The sequence below is a fragment of the Ranitomeya imitator genome, chromosome 2 (assembly GCF_032444005.1).
Source record: "Ranitomeya imitator isolate aRanImi1 chromosome 2, aRanImi1.pri, whole genome shotgun sequence".
Lineage (NCBI taxonomy): Eukaryota > Metazoa > Chordata > Amphibia > Anura > Dendrobatidae > Ranitomeya > Ranitomeya imitator.
In genome coordinates this window covers 584,452,444-584,468,308 of record NC_091283.1, presented here as the reverse complement: position 1 = coordinate 584,468,308, position 15,865 = coordinate 584,452,444, and positions in this window count along the sequence as shown.

Genomic DNA, 15,865 nt, shown 5'->3' with positions numbered 1-15,865 from the left:
ACTGGTTAAGACACCACCAGCAGGAAATGTGGAGGTATCGTCGCAAGGCCAAATCAGTCAGGGAATCAAAAGGTTCTTGGTAGGAAACACTGTATGTAGGCCAACATCAAGAATACCACCACCAACCCTCTCTCAATCTGCCATGTCCACCACCATGTCCACCACCACACCCGCTAGTTCCACCATATGCAGCTCTCCAGTCCAGCACACCCTACAAGAGACTCTCGTTAGGAAAAGAAAGTACTCATCCTCTCATCTGCATACACAGGGTTTGAATGCCCACATTGCTAGACTAATATCGTTAAAGATGATGCCCTACCGGTTGGTTGAAATCAAAGCTTTCACAGACCTGATGGCTTATGCAGAACCAGGCTATGACCTACCCAGTTGCCAATTCTTTGCGAGAAAAGCCATCCCACCCCTCCACCAGCATGTCAAAGATCGCATTGTCCATGCACTGAGGCAATCAGTCAGTGGAAAGGTGCACCTCACAACAGATGCATGGAGCAGTAGGCATGGCCAGGGACGTTATGTGTCCATCACGGTGCACTGGGTTAATGTGGTGGATGCAGGGTCCACAGGGGACAACCATAGTGGGACAGTTCTGCCTAGCCCACGGTCTAGGAAGCAGTTGGCTGTAGGCGTTCGCCACCCCTCCTCCTCCTCCTCCTCCAGAAGTGAAAGCTCGTCCACAGAGCGCAGTCGCACGACCACTCCATCCGCAGCTGCCAGTGGTGCACATGAGGTGTCACATTATCGAACAGCTAGTGGTAAGCATCAGCAGGCTGTGTTAGAAATGAAGTGTTTGGGTGACAACAGACACACCACGGAAGTACTGGCCGAGTACTTGCAGCAAGAAACTCAGTCATGGCTGGACAGTGTACATCTTGAGGCAGGCAAGGTAGTCAGTGATAATGGAAGCAATTTTATGGCTGACATAGCCCTTTCAGAACTGAAACACATACCTTGCCTGGCTCACACCTTGAACCTGGTGGTGCAGTGCTTCCTGAAAAATTATCACCAGCCCTGCTCCTGAAGGTGCAAAGACTTTGCTCACACATCCGCCGGTCGCCAGTACACTCCAGCCGTATGCTGAACCATCAGTGATCGCTGAATCTTCCCCAGCACCGCCTAATAATCGACATTGCAACAATGTGGAACTCCACACTGCACATGCTTCAGAGGCTGTGCGAACAGAGGCGTGCTGTCATTTATTTGTGGGAGGATACACATACACGGGCAGGCAGTTGCATGGCAGACATGGAGTTGTCTGGTGTACAGTGGTCGAAGCTACAAGACCTCTGTCAAGTCCTTCAGTGTTTTGAGGCATGCACACAGCTGGTAAGTGCAGACGATGCCATCATAAGAATGAGCATCCCACTAATGTGTCTGCTGATGCAAAGTTTGACGCACATTAAGGAGCAGGCGTCTGCAGCCGAGGAGGAGGGAAGCCTTGATGACAGTCAGTGTTGTGATCTGGTGGCATTGGAGCAGCATGAGACATACTCTGGAGCAGGTGGTCCCTGTACTGACCGCAAACCCTGAACCTAGCAGCACAACTAAAAGCAGCCATGGGGGGTACCTAACACTCCCTAGACCCCTCGACACAGCCTAAGATCTAACTACCCCTAAAGACAGAAACAGAAAACCTATCTTGCCTCAGAGAAAATCCCCAAAGGATAGATAGCCCCCCACAAATATTGACTGTGAGAGGAGAGGAAAAAACATACGCAGATATGAAATCAGATTTTAGCATAGGAGGCCATACTTCTAAAAAGAAAGAATAGAACAGAGTACTATGCGGTCAGTATAAAAACACTAGAAAAATATCCACCGCAGAAAATACGGATCACCACATCTGACTAAAGACATGGGGGGTATATCTGCATCTCCAGAGAAATAGCTAGACTGCAAAAAATCCTTCACAGACCAAGCTGGACAGGACAAAAACAAGAAAATGCACAGAACTATAAGGTCCACTGCAGGTGGACAGCAAAAACAAAGCCAGGACTTATCTTTGTAGAAAAACACAGCAAACTGGAGAGACCAGCAGGGAAGTGAATCCTTCAAGAACAATGGACAACTCGCACTGACTAAAGGATCCTGCAAAGCTATATACCCCAGTCAGTCCTGCAATTAGTAGATACACATGTCCACCCCTGCAATCCAGGCCCAACTGCATTACCCTCTACAACCACCGGAGGGAGCCCAAAAGCTGAATTCACAACAGTACCCCCCCTTGAGGAGGGGTCACCGAACCCTCACCAGAGCCCCCAGGCCGGTGGCATGGACATCAGAGGCAGAAACCCAAGAATTATCCTCCTGGCCATAACTGTTATGACCTGGTGGTCAGGACAATAATGGACCTGGTGGTTACTGATAATAAGGACGAGCTCTGGGACGTGGGAACTCTGCTGACCGCAATCCCTAAACTTATCAAACACACTAGAAATAGCCGTGGATTGCGCCTAACGCTCCCTATGCAACTCGGCACAGCCTAAGAAACTAGCTAGCCCTGAAGATAGAAAAATAAAGCCTACCTTGCCTCAGAGAAATTCCCCAAAGGAAAAGGCAGCCCCCCACATATATTGACGGTGAGTAAAGATGAAAATACAAACACAGAGATGAAATAGATTTAGCAAAGTGAGGCCCGACTTACTGAACAGACCGAGGATAGGAAAGGTTACTTTGCGGTCAGCACAGAAACCTACAAAAAGACCACGCAGAGGGCGCTAAAAGACCCTCCGCACCGACTCACGGTGCGGAGGCGCTCCCTCTGCGTCCCAGAGCTTCCAGCAAGCAAGACAACAAATTAAATAGCAAGCTGGACAGAAAAATAGCAAACCCAAGAAATACAAGCTGGAACTTAGCTTCTGATGGGAAGACAGGTCACAAGAACGATCCAGGAGAGAACTAGACCAATACTGGAACATTGACAGGTGGCATGGAGCAAAGATCTAAGTGGAGTTAAATAGAGCAGCAGCTAACGAATTAACCTCGTCACCTGTGAAACTCAGAAACACCCACCAGAGGAAGTCCATGGACAGAACCAGCTGAAGTACCATTCATGACCACAGGAGGGAGCCCGACAACAGAATTCACAACACATAACCCTTCCACTTAACAAGGTACTGAAGCTTCCGCCTCGAAAAACGAGAATCCAAAATCTTCTCAACAACATATTTCAACTCCCCATCGACCAATATAGGGGCCGGAGGATCAACAGAGGGAACAACGGGCTCCACATATTTCCGCAACAAAGATTTATGGAAGACATTATGAATAGCAAACGAGGCCGGAAGCGCCAGGCGAAAGGACACCGGATAAATAATCTCAGAAATCCTATAAGGACCAATAAATCGAGGCTTAAACTTAGGGGAAGAAACCTTCATAGGAACATGACGGGAAGATAACCAAACCAGATCCCCAATCCGAAGCCGGGAACCAACACACCGACGACGATTAGCAAAACATTGAACCTCCTCCTGAGACAGCACCAAATTGTCCACCACATAAGTCCAAATCTGCTGCAACCTGTCGACCACAGAATCCACACCATGAAGGTCAGAAGGCTCAACCTGCCCAGAAGAATAACGAGGATGAAAACCAAAATTACAAAAAAATGGCGAAACCAAAGTAGCCGAACTAGCCCGATTATTAAGGGCAAACTCGTCCAATGGCAAAAAAGCCACCCAATCATCCTGATCAGCAGACACAAAGCATCTCAAATAGGTCTCCAAGGTCTGATTAGTTCGCTCAGTCTGGCCATTTGTCTGAGGATGAAATGCAGAAGAAAAAGACAAATCAATGCCCAGCTTGGCACAAAAGGCCCGCCAAAACCTAGAAACAAATTGGGAACCTCTGTCGGACACAATATTCTCCGGAATACCATGCAAACGCTCCACATGCTGAAAAAACAACGGAACCAAATCAGAAGAAGAAGGCAATTTAGGCAAAGGCACCAAATGAACCATCTTAGAAAATCGGTCACAAACCACCCAGATAACCGACATTCTTTGGGAAACAGGAAGATCGGAAATAAAATCCATAGAAATATGTGTCCAGGGCCTCTCGGGGACCGGTAATGGCAAAAGCAACCCACTAGCAAGGCTAGCCCACGCACAAATCCCACAGGACTGCACAAAAGAACGCACATCCAGCGACAAAGGAGGCCACCAAAAGGACCTACTAACCAAATCTCTGGTACCAAAAATCCCAGGATGGCCAGCCAACACAGAACAATAAACCTCAGAAATCACTTTAGTAGTCCATCTATCAGGAACAAACAGTTTCCACACAGGACAGCGGTAAGGCTTATCAGCCTGAAATTCCTGACGAACCCGTCGCAAATCAGGGGAGATCACAGAAAGAATCACCCCTTCCTTCAAAATGCCTACCGGCTCAAGAACCCCAGGGGAATCAGGAAAAAAACTCCTAGAAAGGGCATCTGCCTTAACATTCTTAGTACCAGGAATGTACGAGACCACAAAATCAAAACAGGAGAAAAACAGGGACCATCGAGCCTGTCTAGGATTCAGCCGTTTGGCAGACTCGAGGTAAATCAGATTCTTATGATCGGTCAGGACCACAATACGGTGCTGGGCCCCCTCAAGCCAATGTCGCCACTCCTCAAATGCCCACTTCATAGCCAACAACTCCCGATCGCCGGCATCATAATTGCGTTCCGCAGGCGAAAACTTCCGAGAAAAGAAGGCACACGGTTTCATCAAGGAACCATCAGAAATCCTCTGAGACAAAACGGCCCCTGCCCCAATCTCAGACGCGTCAACCTCAACCTGAAATGGAAGAGAAACATCTGGCTGATGCAACACAGGGGCAGAAGTAAATCGGCGTTTAAGCTCCTCAAAGGCAGAAACAGCCGCGGAGGACCAATTCGTCACATCAGCGCCTTTTTTGGTCAAATCGGTCAGAGGTTTAACCACACTGAAGAAGTTGGCAATGAAACGACGATAAAAATTAGCAAAGCCCAAGAATTTCTGAAGGCTCTTCACAGATGTGGGCTGAATCCAATCATGAATGGCCTGAACCTTAACCGAAACCATTTCTATAGATGAGGGAGAAAAAATGAAACCCAAAAAAGAAACCTTCTGCACTCCAAAGAGGCACTTTGACCCCTTCACAAATAAAGCATTATTATGGAGGATCTGAAATACCATCCTGACCTGTTTCACATGAGACTCCCAATCATTGGAAAAAATCAAAATATCATCCAAATATACAACCATGAATTTATCAAGATAACTCCGAAAGATATCATGCATGAAGGATTGGAACACAGATGGGGCATTAGAGAGTCCGAATGGCACACAAGGTATTCAAAATGGCCTTCAGGCGTATTAAATGCAGTTTTCCATTCGTCACCCTGCTTGATACGAATAAGATTATATGCCCCTCGAAGGTCAATCTTAGTAAACCAGCTAGCCCCCTTAATCCTAGCAAACAAATCAGTAAGCAAAGGCAAGGGGTATTGAAATTTGACCGTGATCTTATTCAAGGGGCGATAATCAATACAGGGTCTCAAGGAGCCATCCTTCTTGGCAACAAAAAAGAACCCCGCTCCCAACGGTGAAGAGGATGGCCGAATATGCCCTTTCTCCAAAGACTTCTTAATATAGCTCCGCATGGCGGTATGTTCAGGCACAGACAGGTTGAAAAGTCGACCCTTAGGGAACTTACAACCTGGAACCAAATCAATAGCACAATCACAGTCCCTATGCGGTGGAAGGGAACTGGATTTAGGCTCATCGAATACATCCTGGAAGTCAGACAAAAACTCAGGAACTTCAGAAGAGGGGGAAGAGGAGATTGACATCAAAGGAACCTGATCATGAACCCCCTGACAACCCCAACTAGTCACAGACATGGATTTCCAATCTAACACCGGATTATGTAGCTGCAACCATGGAAAACCCAGCACAATATCATCATGCAAATTATGCAACACCAGAAAACGACAATCTTTCTGATGGGCTGGAGCCATGCGCATGGTCAGCTGTGTCCAAAACTGAGGTTTATTTTTAGCCAACGGTGTAGCATCAATGCCCCTCAAAGGAATAGGGTTCTGCAAAGGCTGCAAGGGAAAACCACAATGTCTGGCAAATTCTAAGTCCATTAAGTTCAGAGCGGCGCCTGAATCCACAAATGCCATGACAGAAAATGATGATAATGAGCAGATCAAAGTCACAGATAACAGAAATTTAGGTTGTATAGTACTGATGGCAACAGAACTAGCGATTCTCTTAGTACGCTTAGGGCAATCAGAAATAACATGAGCAGAATCGCCGCAGTAAAAACACAACCTATTCTGACGCCTGAATGTTTGACGTTCAGCTCTAGACAAAATCCTATCACACTGCATAGGCTCAGGGCTCCGCTCAGAGGACAACGCCACAGTGTGCACAATTTTGCGCTTGCGCAAGCGCCGATCAATCTGAATGGCCAGAGACATTGAATCACTCAGACCAGCAGGCGTGGGGAACCCCACCATAACATCTTTAACGGATTCAGAAAGACCCTTTCTGAAAATTGCCGCCAAGGCATCCTCATTCCATTTAGTCAGTACAGACCATTTTCTAAATTTCTGGCAATACAATTCTGCCGCTTCTTGACCTTGACACAGGGCTAACAAGATTTTCTCAGCCTGATCCACAGAATTAGGCTCATCATACAACAACCCCAATGCCTGAAAGAACGAATCAACATTAAGCAAAGCAGGATTGCCAGATTCCAGGGAAAATGCCCAATCCTGTGGGTCACCACGCAGCAGAGATATGATGATTTTAACCTGCTGAATAGGATCACCAGAAGACCGGGGTCTTAATGCAAAAAACAGTTTACAGTTATTTTTGAAACTCAAAAATTTGGATCTGTCACCAAAGAACAAATCAGGAGTGGGATTCTTAGGCTCTAAGGCAGGAGTCTGAACAATGAAATCTGAAATCCCCTGTACCCTAGCAGCAAGCTGATCCACCCGAGAAACCAACTCCTGAATATTCATGTTAATACTAGACTCCGTAGCCACTCAGAGGTAAAGAGGGAGGAACAGACCAAACAGGCTAAGGAAAAAAAAAAGGCTCAAAATCTTTCCACCCTTCTTCTGAAATGCAATTAACTCATTGTTGGCCAGTTGTACTGTTGTGATCTGGTGGCCTTGGAGCAGCATGAGACGTACTCTGGAGAAGGTGGTCCCTGTACTGACCGCAAACCCTGAACCTAGCAGCACAACTAAAAGCAGCCATGGGGGTTACCTAACACTCCCTAGACCCCTCGACACAGCCTAAGATCTAACTACCCCTAAAGACAGAAACAGGAAACCTATCTTGCCACAGAGAAAATCCCCAAAGGATAGATAGCCCCCCACAAATATTGACTGTGAGAGGAGAGGAAAAAACATACGCAGATATGAAATCATATTTTAGCATAGGAGGCCATACTAGTTAAAAAGAAAGAATAGAACAGAGTACTATGCGGTCAGTATAAAAACACTAGAAAAATATCCACCGCAGAAAATACGGATCACCACATCTGACTAAAGACATGGGGGGTATATCTGCATCTCCAGAGAAATAGCTAGACTGCAAAAAATCCTTCACAGACCAAGCTGGACAGGACAAAAACAAGAAAATGCACAGAACTATAAGGTCCACTGCAGGTGGACATCAAAAGCAAAGCCAGGACTTATCTTTGTAGAAAAACACAGCAAACTGGAGAGACCAGCAGGGAAGTGAATCCTTCAAGAACAATGGACAACTGGCACTGACTAAAGGATCCTGCAAAGCTATATACCCCAGTCAGTCCTGCAATAAGTAGATACACATGTCCACTCCTGCAATCCAGGCCCAACTGCATTACCCTCTACAACCACCGGAGGGAGCCCAAAAGCTGAATTCACAACAAGTCAGCCATTGTCTGGTCAGGGAACTCTCCTGGACGAGGTGGAGACGAAGAGGAGGAGGATGATGGGGATGAATATTTATGGGAGGAGGATGCTTCTCAGGGGGCAATACAAACTGGTGGCATTGCAAGGTCAGGTACAGGGTTTTTGCGGGACAAAAGGGATGTTGATTTGCAAGAAAGTGCTCCTCAACCCAGCACAAGCAGTGAATTGACACCTGGAACATTGGCCCACATGGCTGAGTATGCCTTGCGTATCCTAAAAAGGGACCCCCGCATTATCAAAATGATGACCGATGACGATTACTGGTTGGCCTGCCTCCTGGATCCACGATATAAAGGAAAATTACAAAATATCATGCCACATGAGAACCTTGAGCAAATATTGGCTACCAAACAAGTAACTCTTGTAGACTGTTTGGTTCAGGCATTCCCAGCAGACAGCGGCGGTGATGGTTCTCACACGAGCTGTAGGGGGCAACATGGCAGAGGTGCTAGAGGTGCACAAATCCGAAGTGGCGTTGGACAGAGGGGTTTTATGAGCAGGTTGTGGAGTGATTTCGCAATGACCGCAGACACGACAGGTACTGCTGCATCGATTCAAAGTGACAGGAGACAGCATTTTTACAGTATGGTTACAAACTATTTTTCCTCCCTTATCGATGTTCTCCCTCACAGGTCATTTCCCTTTGATTACTGGGCATCTAAAATAGACACCTGGCCTTAATTGGCAGAATATGCATTACAGGAGCTCGCTTGCCCAGCTGCTAGTGTGCTATCAGAAAGAGTCTTCAGTGCTGCTGGTTCAATACTGACCGAAAAAAGGACACGTCTGGCTACCCAAAATGTTGATGATCTAACCTTCATTAAAATGAACCAATCATGGATTTCAAATTATTTTGCCCCACCTTCCCCTGCTGACACGTAGCTTGCATGAAAAAGGTCTTGCTTTTGGCCTCCTCTTACTGACTGCTCCAATTCCTCCATTTGCAGCTGCTGAATGTCCACCATAGGCCATTTTTATACCTTCTTAAATGGGCTGACTCCCCCCACAGGGCCGTGGTCACCACTTGGCGCAAGCATCCGTGCGTGTGCCGTTTGCCTGGACAGGTGGGTGTGCCCACTCTTGGGCGACAGCACTGGTACAGGGTCCCTCATAGTACAATCAAGTGTCTCTGATGGTGGTAGTGCACAACAAACGTCAGACACACCGTCGTAATATGAGGGACCCTGTGCCAGTACCACCGTCCATGAGAGCGTGTTCCCCCCCTCCAGCTCGAACAGTGCTCTACCATTTGCAATACTTACCTCTCCCTGCTCCACCACTGTGTTGTCTGTATTGTTAAATCCTTCGATGGCACTGCCAATACAAATTTGTTGAAATGATAGATGATTGTACAAATATACATGGGCCCTGGCCTCCATTTAGACCAGTTAATACTTTGCGCCAACTACCACTGTCTGCTACTCAGCAGAGGAGCCCACCCCTGTACCTAGCTATGCCACCTGTTTATTTATGAACAATTTTTTGGCAGACATTTAGCCCACTTTATTATTTTGGCATACTAGCTGTGTCAGCCACTCATTACAGTTGTCCTCCACTGAACAAAGCAATGCCAACTTTTTAGTCCTGTTACCAATTTTGAACTGCATTTAGCCTACTTACTTATTTGGGCCTACTAACTGTCTGCCTCTCATTACAGTTGTCCTCCGCTGAACAAAGCAATGCCGCCAGTTTAGTCCTGTTACCAATTTCGAACTGCATTTAGCCTACTTACTTATTTGGGCCTAGTAACTGTGTCTGCCTCTCATTACAGTTGTCCTCCACCACTGAAGAAAGCAATGCCGCCTGTGTACTCCTGTTACCAATTTTGAACTGCATTTAGCCTACTTTATTATTGTGGCCTAATAACTGTGTCTGTCACTCATTACAGTTGTCCTCCACTGAACAAAGCTATGCCACCTGTTTAGTCCTGTTACCAAATTTGGACTGCATTTAGCCTCCTTTTTAATTTTGGGCCTACAAACTGTGTCTGCGACACTCATTACATTTGTCCTACACTGAACAAAGCTATGCCGCCTGTTTAGTCCTGTTACCAAATTTGGACTGCATTTAGCCTCCTTTATAATTTGGGCCTACTACCTGTGTCTGGCTGTCAGCCACTCATTACAGTTGTCCTCCTCCACTGAACAAAGCAATGCCGCCTGTGTACTCCTGTTACCAATTTCGAACTGCATTTAGCCAACTTTATTATTTTGGGCCTACTAAGTCTGTCTGCGCCACTCATTATAGTTGTCCTCCACTGAACAAAGCAAAGCCGCCTGTTTAATCCTGTTACCAATTTTGAACTGCATTTAGCCTCCTCTTTAATTTTGGGGCTACAAACTGGGTCTGCGACACTCATTACAGTTGTCCTCCACTGAACATAGCTATGCCGACTGTTTAGTACTGTTACCAATTTTGAACTGCATTTAGCCTACTTTATTATTTGGGCCTATATCTGTGTTTCCTCCTCATCCTGCCCATTGCTCATCCACTGCTTGATGAGTCTGCTGGTACATTGACCCAGACCATTACATTCTCCTTGCACTCTACACAGCCAGAATCTGACCCTGGTGAAAGTCAGGTTCCCCTTCCCGCATACTATACCACCTTACACGGGGACAAAGAGGAAGGTGCAGATGAAAGTGCAGGTTCCTTCATCAGGTAGGGGGCATACTCGTTGGCACTGGCACAGGGGCCCTCATAGTATGCAAAAGTGTCTCTGGCAGTGGTAGGCGCCACCGGCCGTCAAACACACAGCCGTACTATGAAGGGCCATGTGCCAGTGCCAACTAGTGGGCCCCCCTGCTTGCTCAGGATCACATCACTTGCAAAGTTTAAATACTTACCTCTCCCTGCTCCACCGCCGTGACGTATTCCGTGTTTCCTGGGCCCACGAAAATCTTGAGCCAGCCCTACCCCCCCACAACTTTAGCCAAATGAGCCTTTGTTTTCAATGCCTAACTATTATTATAAAGTAAATTAAGATTGACAAGCTTCAGTAATACGAATTGATGTTTTTGGCATTAAAATGAGCACTGTAGCTGTTTTCCTGTCCTACACTCACTGCCGACTTTGATTCCCTATTGACTTGCATTGGGTTTCGTGTTTCAGTCAGCCCCCGATTTTTTGCAATAATTGGCCGATTTCGCCCGACCCGACTTTTGAGAAAGTCGGGTTTCGCGAAACCCGACTCGATCCTAAAAAAGTAAAAGTCGCTCAACTCTAGTCGTGGCCGTTTGACCGTGACCAATCAGCGACTTGAAATTTCTGTGACAGACAGAAAGACAGACAGACAGACAGACAGTCAGAAAGACGGAAGTGACCCTTAGACAATTATATAGTAGATATAAAATAGGATACGCAGTAAACACTAATTTTGGAGTAAAAGCCATCCCACCAGCGACAAAGTGACCCTAATCGGGATGTGTGTTACCATGTGTCAAAAATGACTTCAGTTTAACCCCTTCCCGACCCATGACGCCACGTAGGCGTCATGAAAGTCGGTGCAAATCCGACCCATGACGCCTATGTGGCGTCATGGAAAGATCGCGTTCCTGCAGATCGGGTGAAAGGGTTAACTCCCATTTCACCCGATCTGCAGGGACAGGGGGAGTGGTAGTTTAGCCCAGGGGGGGTGGCTTCACCCCCTCGTGGCTACGATCGCTCTGATTGGCTGTTGAAAGTGAAACTGCCAATCAGAGCGATTTGTAATATTTCACCTATTATAACTGGTGAAATATTACAATCCAGCCATGGCCGATGCTGCAATATCATCGGCCATGGCTGGAAACACTAATGTGCCCCCACCCCACCGATCGCCCTCCCAGCCCTCCGATCTGTCCGGTACACTGCTCCGGCTCCCCTCCGTCCTGTGCTCCTCTCCCCCCGTGCTCTTGTCCGCTCCCCCCGTGCTCCAATCACCCCCCCCCCCCGTGCTCCAATCACCCCCCCTGCACTCCGATCCACCCCCCCGTGCTCCATTCCACCCCCCCGTGCTCCGTTCCACCACCCCCGTGCTCCGTTCCACCACTCCCGTGCTCCGTTCCACCCCTCCTGCGCTCCGATCCACCCCCCCATGCTCCGTTCCCCCCCCGTGCTCCCTCCCCACCCCATCATACTTACCAATCCGGCCGGCAGATTCGTTCCAAAGTGCATTTTGATCACTGAGATATAATCTATCACAGTGATCAAAATAAAAAAAATAATAAATGACCCCCCCCCTTTGACACCCCCATAGGTAGGGACAATAAAAAAATAAAGATTTTTTTCCACTAGTGTTAGAATAGGGTTAGGGTTCGGGCTAGGGTTAGGGTTAGGGCTAGGGTTAGGGTTAGGGCTAGGGTTAGGGCTAGGGCTAGGGTTAAGGCTAGGGTTAGGGTTAGGATTAGGGCTAGGGTTAGGGCTAGGGTTAGGGTGTCGGTATGTGCACACGTATTCTGGTCCTCTGCGGATTTTTCCGCTGCGGATTTGATAAATCCGCAGTGCTAAACCGGTGCGGATTTATGGCGGATTTACCGCATTTTTTCTGCGCATTTCACTGCGGTTTTACAACTGCGATTTTCTATTTGAGCAGTTGTAAAACCGCTGCAGAATCCGCACAAAGAAGTGACATGCTGCGGAATGTAAACCGCTGCGTTTCCGTGCAGTTTTTCCGCAGCATGTGTACAGCGATTTTTGTTTCCCATAGGTTTACTTTGAACTGTAAACTCATGGGAAACTGATGCGGATCAGCAGCGATTTCCGCAGCGTGTGCACATACCTTTAGAATTAGGCTATGTGCACACGGTGCGGATTTGGCTGCGGATCCGCAGAGGATTGGCCGCTGCGGATTCGCAGCAGTGTTCCATCAGGTTTACAGTACCATGTAAACCTATGGAAAACCAAATCCGCTGTGCGGAACTGCTGCGTTGTATTTTCCGCAGCATGTCAATTCTTTGTGCGGATTCCGCAGCGTTTTACACCTGTTCCTCAATAGGAATCCGCAGGTGAAATACGCACAAGAAATACTGGAAATCCGCGGAAAATCCGCAGGTAAAACGCAGTGCCTTTTACCCGCGGATTTTTCAAAAATGATGCTGAAAAATCTCACACGAATCCGCAACGTGGGCACATAGCCTTAGGGTTAGGGGTGTGGGTTGGAATTAGGGTTGTGGTTAGGGTTAGGGGTGTGTTGGGGTTAGGGTTGTGATTAGGGTTATGGCTACAGTTGGGATTAGAGTTAGGGGTGTGTTGGGGTTAGTGTTGGAGGTAGAATTGAGGGGTTACCACTGTTTAGGCACATCAGGGGTCTCCAAACGCAACATGGCGCCACCATTGATTCCAGCCAATCTCGTATTCAAAAAGTCAAATGGTGCTCCCTCAATTTCGAGCCCCGACGTGTGCCCAAACAGTGGTTTACCCCCACATATGGGGTACCAGCATACTCAGGATAAACTGCGCAACAATTACTGGGGTCCAATTTCTCCTGTTACCCTTGTGAAAATAAAAAAATGCTTGCAAAAACATCATTTTTGAGGAAAGAAAAATTATTTTTTATTTTCACGGCTCTGCGTTGTAAACGTCTGTGAAGCACTTGGGGGTTCAAAGTGCTCACCACATATCTAGATAAGTTCCTTGGGGGTCTAGTTTCTAAAATGGGGTCACTTGTGGGGGGTTTCTACTGTTTAGGCACACCAGGGGCTCTGCAAACGCAACGTGACACCCGCAGACCATTCCATCAAAGTCTGCATTTCAAAAGTCACTACTTCCCTTCTGAGCCCCCACGTGTGCCCAAACAGTGGTTTACCTCCACACATGGGGTATCAGCGTACTCAGGAGTAACTAGACAACAACGTATGGGTCCAATTTCTCCTGTAACCCTTGGGAAAATAAAAAATTCTGGGCTAAATAATTATTTTTGAGGAAAGAAAACGTATTTATTATTTTCACGGCTCTGCATTATAAACTTCTATGAAGCACTTGGGGGTTCAAAGTGCTCACCACACATCTAGATAAGTTCGTTTCGGGGTCTAGTTTCCAAAATGGGGTCACTTGTGGGGGGTTTCTACTGTTTAGTCACATCAGGGGCTCTGCAAACGCAACGTGACGCCCGCAGAGCATTCCATCAAAGTCTGCATTTCAAAACGTCACTACTTCAATTCCGAGCCCCGGCATGTGCCGAAACAGCAGTTTACCCCCACATATGGGGTATCACTGTACTCAGGACAAACTGGACAACAACATTTGGGGTCCAATTTCTCCTATTACCCTTGGCAAAATAGGAAATTCCAGGCTAAAAAATCATTTTTGAGGAAAGAAAAATATAATCACTGCCCTCGTACATATGGAGATATTTGCTTCAAGTGGATAGTTTATTTACATAGAGGTGCACAGGTGGAGCGACAGGCAAACAACGTTTTAGCCAACCAGTGGCCTTGATCACAATATCGCTGAAACAAACAAAGAAACAAATAGACATACCTTTATTAAAGGTTCTTTCTAGAATTAAATATGTGATGTCGCTGAAGTAGTCAGATATGGTAATAAATATAAATAGTCCTGTTGAGGATGATAAATGGTAGTGAGAGATGGAAAAGATCTCTGACATTCATTGGAATGTAGAAACTATGTTGAAACACATATATACAGATATATAGAGTACCGTGCTGTTGAAAGAGGCGTGTAGCGAAACAATTATACATAGATATGTCATAGTAAAAAAAATTCAGAATCTACTATAGAGTACTGTGCTACTATTACAGGGGAATTTGTAGTTGGAACAAGTAAATTCAGGTATTTACCACATTGAGGAAAATATGCACAAAGGTCCAAACGTGAACCGCCAGAGGGAGATTGCTGGAAAAAAGTGTGGTAAAAGAATCAAATGGAGTTAATATGTGATTGTACAGTTAATTTATGTAGTAATATAGGGAACCCATCTATGTTGATGGAATGTCAGATTACCAGACACATTTGTGTCACAGAAAGTGGGTAGATACAGGCTCGGACTGGCCCACCGGGAGATCGGAGAATCCTCCGGTGGGCCCGCCTCCCAGTGGGCCCTCCCCCTCACCAGCAGCAGACTCCTGCCTCATTCATTATTAGTGCCTGCACCCAGCGGTGAGTTCTTTATTCTATACCCGGTGCCAGCCGTCTGCACTGCTCAGTAACAAGTGATGTGAGCGCTTTCTCATCATTTGCTGCGGCTTCTGCTGATCTAGTGGCACTCACCGCTCTATCAGCTGTGGCGTGCTGAATGAGATCAATAGAAGCGGCAGCAGCAGCAAGTGATGAGAAAGCGCTCACCTCACATCACTTGTTGCTGAGCAGTGCAGACGGCCGGCACTGGGTGTGGAATAACCCGCACAGCGCAGAGCCACAGGCTGTGAGACTGCACTGTACAGCACACAGCCTCTAGAGCGGAGTTGATTTTTAGAGCCTGAGGGCAATGGCATGATGTCACCGGATGGGGCGGGGCCTCCATCAGACCAGTGACCAGGAAGCAGCGTTGTTCTGACTGAGGCTCAGGCTGCTGGAGAGGAATGAAATGAGAGGCTGCACATGGAGCCCCGTGAGGAGAGGACCAAGGGGCTGCGCAATGAACCCTTGAACAAATAGGAATGAAGACCCAGGATTCAGTGAGAGGATGTGTTTTGGAAAGGGTTGATGTAACTAGAGTGGGGCTTGTATAGGGAAGATGATGAAAGGCTGTGTGGAAAAGTGGAGATGATAATGATGGGCTGCATGAAAAAAGGGTCATGATGAGGGGCTGTGTGAAAAGGGGGATGATCAGGGGGCTGTATGGAGAAGGAGGGATGATGAGGGTCTGTGTGGAAAAGGGGGGGTAATGAGGGGCTGTGTGGAGAAGGGCGGATGATGAGGCCGTGTAGAGAAGGAGGGATGACGAGGCTGTGTGGAGGAGGGATG